At 48.2% G+C, this 14,193-nt stretch overlaps 1 protein-coding gene and 1 pseudogene across 1 annotated transcript in view; one reads left to right on the top strand and one right to left on the bottom strand.

Moving 5' to 3' along the window:
- Nhsl2 (NHS like 2) overlaps positions 1-14,193 on the top strand; it is a 256,229-nt gene that overhangs the window by 32,961 nt on the left and 209,075 nt on the right. The window lies entirely within an intron of this gene.
- On the bottom strand, positions 3,225-3,534 carry LOC125389224 (small ribosomal subunit protein eS27 pseudogene; annotated as a pseudogene).

The following is a 14,193-nucleotide window of genomic DNA, read 5'->3' as shown; positions in this document are numbered from 1 at the left end:
TAGCAGGCATGAGGCCCTGGCTTCCATCTCTAGCACTGGAGGAAAAATCAGAAGGAGAACAATAGCCTTCCAGAAGATAGGTGATGCCTCAGCATAGAGGCAGTGGCTGACCGTGGTAGGGCTTAGGAGAGGCCAGCGGAAGCACAGGAACCACAGTGGGAGTTAGACCTTTGGCCCATGGTTCCCATGAGTGGGTAGAACTGGCCCTCAGACTACATGGAACTGAAGAATGGGAGTGAAGACGTGGAGAGAGCTAGTATGACTGGTCCCTTCCAGAAGTTTGCTAAAGGGAAGGGAACTGAGGGCTGGAGTGGGGGGAGAAGGCAGGCTTCAGTGTTCCTGGGGAAGAGGCAGTGTAGAGGGAAAGGTGTTAGATGCTGGAGGGGGGGCATTGAGACTTGAGATTCCTGGGGTGGTAGGAAATGCTCATAGATGTTGGGGGTCACATCAAGCGAAGGGGTCTGGGAGGACACCAAGGCAACTCGGATAATAAGCTATGGGAAGCCGCACGATGTCTGAAAGCTTCTCTTGTGGAACTCAGAGACGGGCTTGTAGCAAGGCCGATAGAGAAGGTTCAAATGCTCCCAGGGCCACCACTCAAAGAGGATTGCCTGGCCATGCTGGGGCCCTAGTGCTTTGGTGATGCCTCCTGTCTGTGTAGTTCTTGGGCCATAACAGAAAGTGTCAACATTTTGGATTTTGTTGACATTTGGGGGATTTGCAAAATGCATGAAGGATGGTTAATGAGACAAAATGAGGATAAGACAAGTGGGTAGTTGAAGTGACTAACTGGAATTTGCCTTGTTCTCTGAGAAGTAGCTATTTCTGATGCTGCCAATAATTCTGTTTCCCAGTCTACTTCTTAGATTCTGCTCACTAAAGGCCTTTGTACTGCCTTGAACTCTCCCCCCACCCCTGTGTGTGTGTGTGTGTGTCCCTCTCTCCTCTCCCGGTGGCACTTTCAGATTCCACAGGAAAGTAGAGTTGAGAGCTGAGTGCTAACTGGTCATTACTATGGTGATAGACAGCTTAACACCCACTGGCTGCTGGACAACCTATGGGTTTCTCTGTCCTGAGTCAGGATTCTGTCTGGTCCAACTAGCTGTACCTGGCATGAACATTCTTTAGAAAGTGTTCTTGGGAAGCAGAAGAGCTAAAGAACTTGAGCTCTGGACAAGCAAGATGGTTCCAAGGGTATAAAGGTGTCTGTTGCCAAGCCCGATGACTGAATTAATGGGCTGAACTCATGGGAGGATCCACATGGTGGAAGGACAGGCATATCTATTTCTGTGGTTGTCCTCTGACCTTCCCTTGTATGCTGCAGTGTGCGCGCACACCACACACAACAAACAAACAAGCAAATGTAATGAAGAATAAATTTTCCAAGAATTTTAGTGTTAAGCCAGGGCTGGCTTTTCAGGATGCAGACACAGATATGAAAGTCCAGCCCTGCCTGAGTTGTCGAGTGAGCTTAAGGCCAGTCTAGGCAACTCAGTGAGAGTCTGCCTCAAACATTTTCTTAAATAAGAAGAGGAGCCTGATGTGGTGGCACACACCTTTAATCGCTGATCTCCAGAGGCAGAAGCAGGTGGATCTCTGTGAGTCCCAGACCTGCCTCTCCATAGTGAGCTCCAGGAAATCCAGAAGTGTATAGTGAAACCTTGTCTTTATAAAATCAAATCAAAAGAGGATGTGAGTTATCACTTAGTGGTAGAGTGCTAGCCCGGCACGTGCAAGGCTCAAGGTTCAATCTCCCCTACACACACACACACACACACACACACACACACACACACACGCACATACATATACTGAGTTCTGGAACTAGACTAATTAGTTTCAATTCAGGCTGGCTCCTTTAGTCTTCATTCCAGTTTCCTCCTTTCTAGAATGAGTTCAGGCCAAGTGCCTGCCTCATCAGTTCTTTGTAAGGGCCAAATAATACGTGAATGCATAGAGCACACAGTTCTTTGCTGGTAAGTGTTGCCACTTACTATCATTACTAGTGTGACATGTTCCCTGGGAAGGAAGTGGGAAGGGCCTAGCAGACGTGAGCCAGACTCCACCCCCCTGAGAGAACAGCCTTCTTTCATTTCCACAAGTCCTTTGCCACTTCCTACTCTGTTGGCCTTTCTGCAGGGAAGGCTCCCCCAGGCTCTAAAGGCCTGAAGACTGCCATGGTCTGGGAACCCAGGTGCTGAGTCTGCTTGTTGCTGACTGGGGAGCAATCTTAGCTGTCTGACCCCTCCAGCCCGGTCCTTGGTTTCTATGAGTCACAAGTCTCTATGCTAAGCAACTTCTTTTGGAAGTTGGGGAGGAGGGAGGGAGAAGAAAGGAGGAGAGCAGCTGCAGCCTTGCCTCTTTCTGAGAGGCTCAGCTCAAATTGTAGAAATCTTTCCTTTACACCTATCATGAGGGGATTTGGGGCCTCACTGTCACCAGACCGCCACACTAAGCCAGACAGCTGATGTGGGAGCAATGCTTTCTCAAGCACCCTGACATCTATGCCATCTATCGTTCATGTAGCCCCAGAAAAGAATGTAAACTGCCGACTCAGGAAAAGGGTGTGAGTCTGAAAGGTACGGGGCTGGAGAATGGGCTTCTAGAAACATTCCCTCTCATGCCTGCATAGAACACATCCCTGGTCACTTGGCCTGAGTTGGTATTTTCCCAAGTTGTATGTTCCCATGATTCTTTGGTTAAGACCATGGTTGACAGAATGTGAAATAATTTCAGGTGGTACATGACTGAACATATACAGTTTTAAACTTCAATAGCTGTGATTTTTTTTAACAATTTTTGTATTGGTGCTCTGATTGGATGTATGTCTGTGTGAGGGTGTCAGATTCCCTGGAACTGGAGTTACAGACAGTTTTAGCTGCCACGTTGGTGCTGGGAATTGAACCTGGGACCTCTGGAAGAGCAGCCAGTCCTCTTAACCACGGAGCCATTTTTCCAGCCCTGTGAATTTATTTTAGTATCTTTTAGAGTAAAACTTTAGTGCACTGAATCTTGGAGCTTCAAGGATGTTGTTTGTTTAGAAATATGTGGAAGTTTTTTTTTAAGAAACAATATTAAGAAGAGCAATTTAAGAAAAAAATATTAAATAGATTATTGGGGCAGTTGTTAAGCAAAAGGTTATGATTTTAGAATTTAGACTGGGATTTTAGACTCACTAGACCTATGTAAATGGCATCTTTTCTTTTTTTTTATTCAAAATGTGTTTATTGGGATGGTTCCCACTCATCTCGAATCAGGTGCTTTTCAGTGCTGCTTCCTCCTGAAGGAGCATCCTTCTGTCAGTCTTGCTTTCCCGCCTGTAGGCTGACAGAGGACAGTGGAGCAGCCAACACACAAGACTACCATCTGTGCATGGCTAAAGACCGTGGTGATTTTATAGCATCCTGGGCACTTCACATCCGTAAAGTAGGAATTGGGGCTCTGTACCAGGCGCTTTTTCTTGTGTTTCCTCTTTTCCTCCTCTGGAGAGGGATGAAGGAGATCCTTTGCGAGAGGCGTGTTCTCGTAGGGAGGTCATCACCACCGGAAAGGCATGGCATCTTTTCTTGTGTCTCTTTTGCTCTTACCCCAAAACTTAGGCACTTTCCCTCCCTCTCTCCTTCTCTCTCTCCCCCTCCCTCTCTCTCTCCCTCTCTTCTCCTCCCTCCCTCCTGATTCCTTCCTTTCTTTCTCAATCTCAGTAGTTGCACTGGCCAATCGCTCCATTCCTCTTCACTCCTCCTCTGGACCGTCTCCTGCACCGTGTGTGACCTGCCAGCTGTCATCACTCGCCTGAGCCCCATAGCCTCGGTCTGCAGTTGTGCCTCAGTACCCAAGTAATCTTCCTCTAGGACAGCTCTCAGCAGCACTTCCTCCCACACTGGTGCTCCAGTGGGTACCGGTCCAGGGCCAGATCCTGAACCAGCATGTTCCAGCCTTTGGCCATAGCTCTGATCAACTGTCTTCTTAGCTCTCCCAGTTCCCGTCTAGGTCCTACCTTAGTCTCGTTGCTCCTCAGACACACTGTATTGACTTCTGGATTTGGCTCTTCCTATACACCTTGACTAAGAGCCTGTCCTTGGGCCTTAACATCTGTTTATTGTTTTCATAGATTGCTATTTGTGTTGACTTTTGTTGTTGTCATTTTGAGACAGAGTCTTGCTCAATTAACCTAGGCTGGCCTGGGACTTGTTTCATAGCATCAGCTGGCCTTGACCTTATGACACTCTTACTATCCGGGCCTCCCAAAAGCTGGGGTTACAGGTGTATGTCTGGCTATTTGCTCCTTTTGTATCTCTCTAAGCAGGTTTGCTCTGGTAAAGAAGTGTGCTTTCCACTTCTTCTGTACCTCTTTGATACTTAGTAACGTGCCAGGTACTCAGTAGGTATGGTTGGGCATGCTTTGTGCTACCGAGCAAGAGAAAACCCAATCTGCAGTGACCTGAACGAATACAAGTTGTGCTCCTTTTTCACAGGACGGAATTTTAAAGGCCACTGGTTGGCTATTCTGCCACACATAGCAAACCATCATTCGGCCACCATCGTATTTATTGCCTTGTAATTACGAAGTGGCTGCTGCAAATCCAAGTATTCCATCTTCATCTTAGCGGCAAGAAATAACTGCTTCCTCCTCACGGTCTTTGTTCTGTTGCCTTTAAAGGGAGACTTTCTAAGAGACTGTCCCTCGTGTTTCATTCATTACAACTGTGCCATGTGCTCCATCTTAGACCGATCTGGGTCTTCCTTGTCTGATAGGAAAATACCTTGATGAGCCACTTGAACAAACTCACGCCTGTTAACAAGCCAGAAGATGAAGAGGGTGGCTGTTAGATAGAGAGCCCCAGTGTCTGCCATATAACCCAATAAAGACCGGTTTACATAAACATCGAGCTGTTCTGCTCCGGAGTCAGGTCCCGAAACTTGCCCAGGTTAAGACCAAGAGCTTTCCAGAAATAATAATAAAAAAAAAGTTATCTTTTTTAGCCCACCCATTCCATCTGTGCCCAAGTGTCCCTGACTCCCCTGTTGGAAGGCTAAGGTGAGTTCCCAGCCCGGCCTCTCCCATCTGAGAGGAGGACCTTGGGCAGATCTGAGAGCTGTCCTGTTAGATGACTGGTGGGTAGGTGCAGTCCGACCTGCAGTCCGTGCAGACCGACGTCACCCAGTTTGGGCTCTTTGGCTTCCATATATGCTTTTCTAAAGCACTTCTGAAACAGAACTAATGTCCAGTGAAACAATATAGAGGGTATTGTCAAAAGCAAACTATATAGTGTTATTTATTATGACGTCAAATAGATCCTATCAGTACAGTCAATTATAGGGATCTGACAAGCAGACTGCCTGTGTTAGTATAGTCATTATATAACATAGTCGCCAAGTGGGACAAGTCTGCAAACAAGTGCTGTGCAAAAATACACGCACAGAAGAATGTCGAGTGGAAAGGGAGACCATGATGGTAGGTACATACTATGTCAAAGGTACTTGTGTGTTTTGGCAAATACCAAGGAACGGCTGCCAAGTTTGAAATCAGAGCCACATCAGGCTGAAGGTATGGCGCAGGTTTAGCTCAGTGCAGAGTGTTTGCCTGGCATGCACAAGGCCCTGGGTTCCAGCCTAGCACGGCATAGGGGAAGAAGGCATTAGGCAAGTGAGCCCAGTGTGTTGCGATTGAGGAGCAATTCTGAAGCAGCTGGGGGTCACTCATGGGGGAGTTCAGTTCAACTGGACTTTAGAAAGATGAGTCTCCAGCTCTGTCCCCCTTGTCCTCGCGTGACAAAGGCAGAGAGGTTCAACTAGAGCTTGCACTTGTACTTGGGCTCATTTTCCCAGCAGACTGCATTCTGAGTGTGGAGAGAGATCCGGCTGTCATGGACACCTTCACCATGCCCGGTGACTGGTAAGACCCCGCTTTGCTTCTCTCTCACAACTGACGGAGCATTTGGATGGCAGTGTCCACGGTTATTCCAGAATAGTGCGTGTTACTGTGAGAAGACTCAGTGTGAGTTCCTTCTTGAGGTTTCTTGGTATGGGTTGTGTTCCCCCGTCCAGATGTCATCCAAGGTTTGTACTGCGAATTTCTGGACAGGACATGAAGAAAAGCCAGACCTCCGACTCTGGCTGCTCACGCTGGCAACTCTGCCAAGGGTGTGGTGTTGCTTCAGAGGATGGCTCTTTCCTAAGAGTTTACTGAAGAGGACTGTGTTTTTGCTGGCTCAGGCCTTCTAGTTTTACTCAAGAGTCTGAAGACTGAAGGGAAGCAGCATGGCGGGGGAGGGGGAGCAGTATCTTGTTTTGTTCTTTTCCTGACCACCAGCTACCCAGCAAGAGCTGTCCTTTATTCAGTGGTCACGTGCTACCCCCAGCTTTGATTCCTGGGAAACATGCTCCAGCAGAAGTTACCCAGAGTCACTGACTCGGGGAACCAGCGGCTGCAGAATTCACTCAATCCAATTTCTTTGAGTCGGTTGCTCTGTTGTGAGCTTTCTGCTGGGTGCTGGGTTTGCAATTGTGGACTAGATCAGGCCACTCCCATCACCAAGCTGCATTAGGCAGCAACTGGATAGGGTGGTACCTTCCCAGAAGAGGGAGAACTGAGGTTCTGGAACAATGCAGGAGAAATGTCCCCCTACACACACACACACACACACACACACACACACAAAGGAATGGGGAAAGGGGCATCAGCAAGGACTTGGCAGAGGGTGTTGTGTCTGGGACTGGATCTGGCAGAAGAAGAGGCAGTGGGTGAAAGAGACATAGGGATAAAAGGGACCCAGGCAGAGAAGAGACCATTACCAAGGCTCAGCATGAAGAAAGAGACCACAGATGTCAGGCATGTTGACGTGTGTACCTGTTGTCCAGGCTCTTGGGAAGCTCTGGCAGAAGGATTGAGGCTGCTGTGACAGAGCGAGTTCAAGGCCAGCCTGAGCTACACGGTGGAGCAATTTGAGAGATGGAAAGGTGGGAGTGGGGAGCCTGTGCGTTGAAAAACTGTACAGAGCCATTCAGGAGGTGCCGGAACGCTGCAAGGTAAGGCCGAGAAGCTTGACAAGGACTCCTTGGGAAGTGCCTGGGGACCCTGAGGAGACTGGATTTAACTTACAGCATGATGAGGGGTGACCACATAGCTCTGAGCAGGAGAGTGACGTGATTTGACTGGCAGTCTTTTTGGCAACAGCAAGAACAGTCTATAAGTGACCAAGAGCAGAAGCAGCCATCTGGGAAAGGAGCGCATTCTCCCTGTGTTGGTGGAGCAGGCGAGATAGGAGACCGTGCCTGTTGATTTATGGACGTGAATGAATACCTTAGGTGTGCTGGCACATTGTCATGTGCCCAGCCCAGCTGAAGTACTTGCAGATACCTCATGCTCACAAGAACTGCTTTTGCTAATGCACTCTTCCTGATCTGGAAATGGAGGCACAGAAAGATTCAATAACTTGACTGAGGCCGCACAGCTAATAAGGTGTCAGACCTGGAATTCAAACTCCCTGTAGCCTCACTCGAGAGTTCTATGCTGTTTCGTCTGCGGGGTCCTTCAGTCACAGTGCATTCTAGAACTAGAGGCAGAATGATCTACAAAACAAGACCCAGTCTTTGTCCTCGTGGAGTTCACAGTCTCGTGGAGGAGGCAGATAGCAACCAAATGGCCACACGGACAGATGGACACATGTTCTCAGAGCCCATGATAGGACCTTCGACCTAATCAGGGAGGTCAGAAGGTTCTCTGTGAAGCGGATACGTGAGGTGACAGGTGATGTATGGAGGATGCATGGGAACTGCTGAGGAAAGATGGGAAGAACAGAGGACTAGCAAGTACAAGGACCGTGTATGCGAGTGGCCATTCCCCTTCATTTCCCTGGTGTCTTGCTCCTCCCCCATTCCCTGCTTTTCTTCTATTCCCCTCCCCCACTCACAGGCTGTCTCCCCACCCAGTCTTCCCCAGGACAGAGCCCCAAACATTCCTGTATTTTGCTAGTCCGGCCTTTTCCTCCATTCACTCCAGCAATTCCTAGGTTCTTATTTGCATTTATTTTTACATTTCATTTGTGCTTGATTTTTGAGACAAGGATACACACACACACACACACACACACACACACACACACACACACGTGCACACACACAGTCCCTGGCCCACATACAGAGGTTAGAGGACAGCTCGTGGGAGTAGATTCTCTCCTTGTCAGGTTAGGTGGCAAGTGCCCCGACCTGCTAAGCCATCTCACCAACACCAATCCTTCATTCATGACTCTTTCAAGACTTGCTTAGGCTGTGCAGCTTCCTTCCTGACCTTGCCCCACAGACATACCTCTCAGCTCCCCCAGATGGATTAAAAGGCTGGGATGGACGGAGTCAGATGTGAAGGGACATGGTTTGAGGAACGTTTAGCACTTTTCATGCGCCATTGAGCAGTTGAGACTGAGAAGCATCCTTGCTTCTTGGCAGAAGGACTGTTTTCTGTATAGCTCCCCACTGCTTTGAAGAAGGAGAGGACATTAAGAACTCATAGTTACTGAAATCCTACTGAGTGCCTGGCTTGGTGCTGGATGCCTTTCTAAGCTGTGTCCTTCACAGCCATAACAAACTTTATGAGGTGGTGATGTCATTCACATTATCTGACATGTGCTTCTTCCCTGTGAGCTCTGTGAGAATATGGGACAGTCTTTGACTTTGCATCTCAGAGACCATGGGCTCCGTGCTTGGTGAGTACTTTGATTTTTTTCTTGCAGTGCTGGATTTTGAATCCAGGGTCTTATGTGTGCTAGGTGAGGATGCTGCCACTGAGGTACACTCCCTCTAATGCCGGTCCAGGAAACACTTTTTGCAGGGACTTGATTGATGATGCTATTTCTTCAAGGCAGCATGCATGGCCTAGGGCAAAAAACCTCTGAGACTTGGGGCTCTTCACTGGCTTTGTGACTTGGACAATCAGTTTCATTTTTCTGGGACGATTTTCCTCAAATGTAAAATGATAATAGTGACTCCTTTATCCTGGAGGGCTGTGAGCACATGGAGGAGGCTCGGTGAACTCCAAAATGCTTTCCAAATTGGTATGTGGGACGCCGCCACACTTACTCGAAGCTAGACTTTCCTTTTAAAGATTTATTTTATCTATGTATGTGTGTTCATTTATGTGGCTTTTAGAGGTCAGCGGTGAGGAGTATGGCTCCTCAGACTTACAGGAGTTTGTGAGCCGTCATACATGGGTGCTGGGAACCACACTCAGCTCCTGATAGAGCAGTAAACACTCCTAGTCGCAGAGCCGCTTCTGCGGTCCCAACTGTCAGCTAAGCTGCAGTTCCCAAATGCAAACGGATGGCCTTCCTTTACAAACTGACTCTTCTGAGTTCAAAAAGGAGAAAAATAATAATGCAGTTCTCCGGAAAGCCAGATCTCTTCTCCTCCTCCTTCCTTTGCTTCCTCTTTCCCCCTCCTCATCCTCCTCTCTCTCTCTCTCTCTCTCTCTCTCTCTCTCTCTCTCTCTCTCTCTCTCTCTCTCTTTCTCTCTGCAGTTTCCACAATGTCATTCCAACTCAGAGATGTTAAAACTTCCTCTTGTTGATGGCATCTTGGTTTTAGTAAACGACTGTCGCTTGAAAAATGCCACTACTTAGTCAAATGAAATGTTGGCAGCACTGTGCCGGAGCCCCTAAATAACAAAGTTAGTAGTGGCTGCCCAGGGGGAATACCCTGGACCCTGAGAAGACTCCAGAAGGTTGAGAAGGAGTGTGTCAGGAGACAAAGGGTGGGAAAGATACAGGCAAGAATGCTGGGCTGGGCTGGGTCTCGGCATCTGGATGCTGTGGGCGCCACCCAGCAAGTTGGCACCTCTAAGCTGCCCTAATCAAAGACTGTGGTGCTGTGGAGTATTCTGGAGTGGAAATAAGTTGCTGTAATCTAGACAACCAGTTAAGGATGGAAATCTCTAAGGTCTCTGCTTCAGACAGAAACTGAACACCTCTGCTGAAGCCCAAAGATGGTTGCCCCTTCAGGCCACCTTGGTGGCTGCTTCAGATCCCCAGCCCTTCTTTAAAAAATATTTTATTCGTTCATTATGTGTTATGCATGTGTCTCTGTGTGGGTGTGTATGGGTGTCTCAGGAGGCCAGAGGTGTCAGATTCCCTGGAGCTGGAGTTACAGGTGGTTGGAAGCCACCAGACAAGTGTGTTGGGCTATGAATTCAGACCGCCAGAAGAGCATTAGGCACTCTTAACCATTGAACCATCTCTTTAGACACCCTGCCCGCGTTTGGACTTTTAGCCCCCAAAGCAGCTTCATTGATGCAGCAGCCACTCAGCTCTGTGGGAATGGCAAGAGCTCACAGCTGGAACACACAGGCTCAATCACAAGCGCCACACACCCTCTCCTTCACCTTTCGCACACCAGAAAAGAAAAATCCAGGGAGAGGGCAGAGGTGGAGGGGGGGGGGAGTTGTCGAAGCTGGCTTCTTGCCCTGGAATGCCTGCCACATGGCCTGCCTGGGGATGCGGGTGGGGAGGTGAGTTCCATGGCTCCCTGCTTGCTGTGTGACCTCTGGCCTGCCGGCAGCCACAGGAGGTTCTGCACTGCTGTGAGGGCCAGTACTTTCCATGAGTGCTCACGGTGTCACTGCGTGAGCATGTGCTTTCCAATTCCAAGCAGCAGTCTGGATTATCCATTTCTTACTTTTCTCCAGACCTCTGTTTGAGCCATTAGAATTTTTTTTTCTACCTGGAATCCTTTGGCAAGTGGGTGAAGCCACAAGTTAGTCCACGTGGGACATAGGCCAGGTGCCTGCTGGCTGTCCATCTGGCCCAGGCAAAAGGCAATGGGTAACTTCTAGGAGAAAGCCCGTGGGGGCAGGAGTGGAAGGTAAGGCCAAGGAGCTGTAGTAGCCATGCCCAGATTCATGACCCAAGCCTGGCCAACAATACTTGGCAGGCTCCCTGGCTCCCTGTTTAGGGCAGGTCACCATGGTGCTTGGCTTGCTGGCACATAGGGGTTGGAAACAGAGCAGAGACATGAGCCCAAGAGTGGGGGCAGGGGTTACAATAGGAGAGAGCAGGACTTCTTGCCCTAGTTCCAACTGGGTTTTGAGTCATCTGCAGAGTAGCGTGGCTGCCATCCGGAGAAGCCCCTATGCCCTTATGGCCCCAGGGATTCCTGCCACTGTGAGTGCTTACGCTCTTCCCAAGGGTCCGTTATCTGTGCCATGGCTCTACTTCCTCCACTGACTGGCAGATTTTTCTTATGCCTAGTGAGCTCTTCCTGCCCCTGCAGCTGAGCTTGGACAGCTTTGTTTATCACCCCCACTGTGAGCCAAGCAGCCACTTCTGTAGACCGCTTCTGTGGGGGATGTCTCCCATACCCTCTCAGTATCTGCGCTGGCTTAATGTTTAGCAGCAGCCTGCGGAGGGCTGGCGAGAGGGCTTAATGGTCCTTTTGAAGAAAGCATTAGAGCTAAGTCTAAACTTCTGGGCTTGGTGTTCAAAGGCTTCTACAACTGATCCTGATAATACACAGCATTCCCATGCCACATATTTCAACTACCAAGATACACATACACACATGCACATACATACATTGAATACTTGGACGTCTGGCAGTATGTAAGGGATATGGGAAATGTGGCTAGAATGTTCTCTGTTTTTATTTTGTATTTGACGTCTCATAGGTATAAGTATGTTGTCAAATTTTATTCACAAGTTTACAGTTTCCAACTTTGTGTATCTACATATGTTTGAATGGTCAGTATTTAATCTAGAAATTGGTATGTTCATGTCTGCCTTTTACTGCCAGGTGGAGCAAACCAGCTTGTCCTTACTGTTCAGATACGAAGCTAACATAAAGTACCCCCTCCCACAGGTATGGTGGCTCATGTTTGTCAGCCCAGCCCTTAGGAGCCTGAGGCAGGAGGGTTGCCAAGAGTTCTAGGGCCGGTCTGGGCAAACAGTGAACCCTTCCCAGAAAACATGAAAAAAAGATCACAGACTCCAATACCATCCATCTCTCAATGCCCAGCACAAAGGCCACCTCCTTCTGGAGCTCCCTTGGCCTCTTCCAGCTGGGCAGCCTTTCTTTCCCCTCCTAGCTATGCCCCCAGCTTCCTTGGCTTTACTCCAGCATCTCCAGCACATCCACTCTGAGGTCACAGTTAGCAGTGCACTCCCCCTCCACCCCATGGCCTATGCTCCCAGAAAGCACAGGTCTGTTCTGGTTCCTTCTCAGCACCTTCAACTTCTACAGCCGAGTCTGTGCTTGAATCCTCCTGAGGATGCAGGCTTGCCTCTGCTATAATTTACCTGCATCCAGACAAGCTGCCGAAACCTCCAGTTTTTCTTTAAGGAGAAGAATCATCCCCTTCCAGCCTAGGGCACTGAGTAAAGGGGTTTTTCACTTCTCCCTTTACTTCCATCTCCTTTCCCACAGCACCTGTGTGACAGGCTCCTCCCCACAGTTAGTCCTTGCTGGTCATAAACAGGATGAGAGCCTGAGGAGACAGAGGTCACTCAGTCTTTCCCTCCCCTTAGCCTTTAATGCTGGACAGGAGAGAGGGGGGAGAAAGGGAGGAAGAACTTATGCTAAATCTAAAATATACATAAATTTGGGCCCAGGGAAATGGCTCAGTGAGTAAACTGCCCGCTGTATTAGCATGAAGACCAGAGATCAGATACTTAGCATACATGTAAAATCTGGTCATGATGGCACATGTCTGAAACAACAGCACTGGGACAAGCAGATCTCTGGAGCTCATTGGCCAGCCAGACTAGCCAACCTGTGAGTTCCAGGTTTAGGTGGAAGCTGGTCAGTGGTATGCATGCCTTTAATTCCAGCGCTCCGGAGGCAGAGGCAGGTGGATCTCTGTGAGTTCGAGTCTAGCCTGGTCTCCAGAGCGGGTTCCAAGACAACAAGGGCTACACAAAGAGATTTTATCTCAAAAAAGCAAAACAAAACAAAACAAAAAAGGTGGAGAGCAAACAAGGAAAACACCTGACATCAACCTGTGACTTCCACGGGCAAGTAAGTGCATACACACGCGCACATATATGACCATTCAAACACACACATACACCACGCACATAGATAATAGAAAAAGAAAACTATTATAGATAAAACTTACCTGTTTTGCCATTTTAAGCATACAGTTTAGGTGGCTTTAAGTGTAATCATATAAAGTGCAACTGTCATCAGAACTTTTTGTCTCCCCATAAGAAACTCTGCCCATTCATTAATCAGCATGTCCTCCTTTGATTTTTCATCCATCCCCTTATAAACCAGAATTTTATCTTTTGTCTCTATGAATTGGCCTATAAGTACTTCATATACATGGAACCACACAATATAGGTCCTCTATACCTGGCTGTCTTTCACTGAGCATCATGTCTTCAAAGCTAATCTGTATTGTAGCGTGTGTCAGAATTTCCTTCTTTTCAATGGCTTAAGGGTGTTCATTGATTATTCTGTAGAATTTGTCCACTCACCTGTCACTTGCAATTAGGTGGCATCCATCTTTTTGCTGTTGTGAATAGAGTTGTTAGGAACATGAGTCTCCAAGTTCTTGCTTTTGATTCTTTTGGATATGTGTATGTGCAGAAGTAGAATTGTTGGTTTTCTTTTACATTCTTTTACTGTGTGTGTATGAGATGAGGTTGTGTGTCAGAGGACAACTTGCTTCTTTCTCTTCCCCATGTGGGTTCGGGGGATTGAACTCAGGTCATCAGGCTTGGCAGCGGGGGCCTTTACCCACTCAGCCATCTCACCAGCCTGTTTTTTGTGCTTAAGACAGAGTCTCATAACCGAGGCTAGCTTGGAACCGTCCGTGTAGCTCAGACTGGTCTTGAATTTCCTATCCATCTGTCTCAGCCTCCTGAGTACTGGGAATACAGGCAGGTGGCACCTCATGTAATTCTCCTGTCTAGTCACCAAGCAGTCCTGATCCTGCAGAGCTTCCAGGGTCTCATGAAATCTGGTACTTATATGGTGATATCGCTATAATTCTTGTAATTCTGTGTTTAAATTTTCGAGAACCAACATCCTGTGTTCCACAGTGTCTGACTCATTTTACAACTCCTCCAGAGATATAGCAGGTTCTGGTTTGAATACGTCTTCCAAACACCTCTCCACGGTGAGGAGTGTGAAGTGGCATGTCATTGTGCTTCAGGCTGGAATTTGTCAAGTGACTATTGATGTTGAGCAGTAGTCTTGTGTCGGGCT

This window comes from Myodes glareolus, chromosome X (assembly GCF_982192425.1).
Source record: "Myodes glareolus chromosome X, mMyoGla1.1, whole genome shotgun sequence".
Classification (NCBI taxonomy): domain Eukaryota; kingdom Metazoa; phylum Chordata; class Mammalia; order Rodentia; family Cricetidae; genus Myodes; species Myodes glareolus.
The sequence above is the reverse complement of the archived record's forward strand: the minus strand, read 5'-3'. Positions and strand labels throughout refer to the sequence as shown.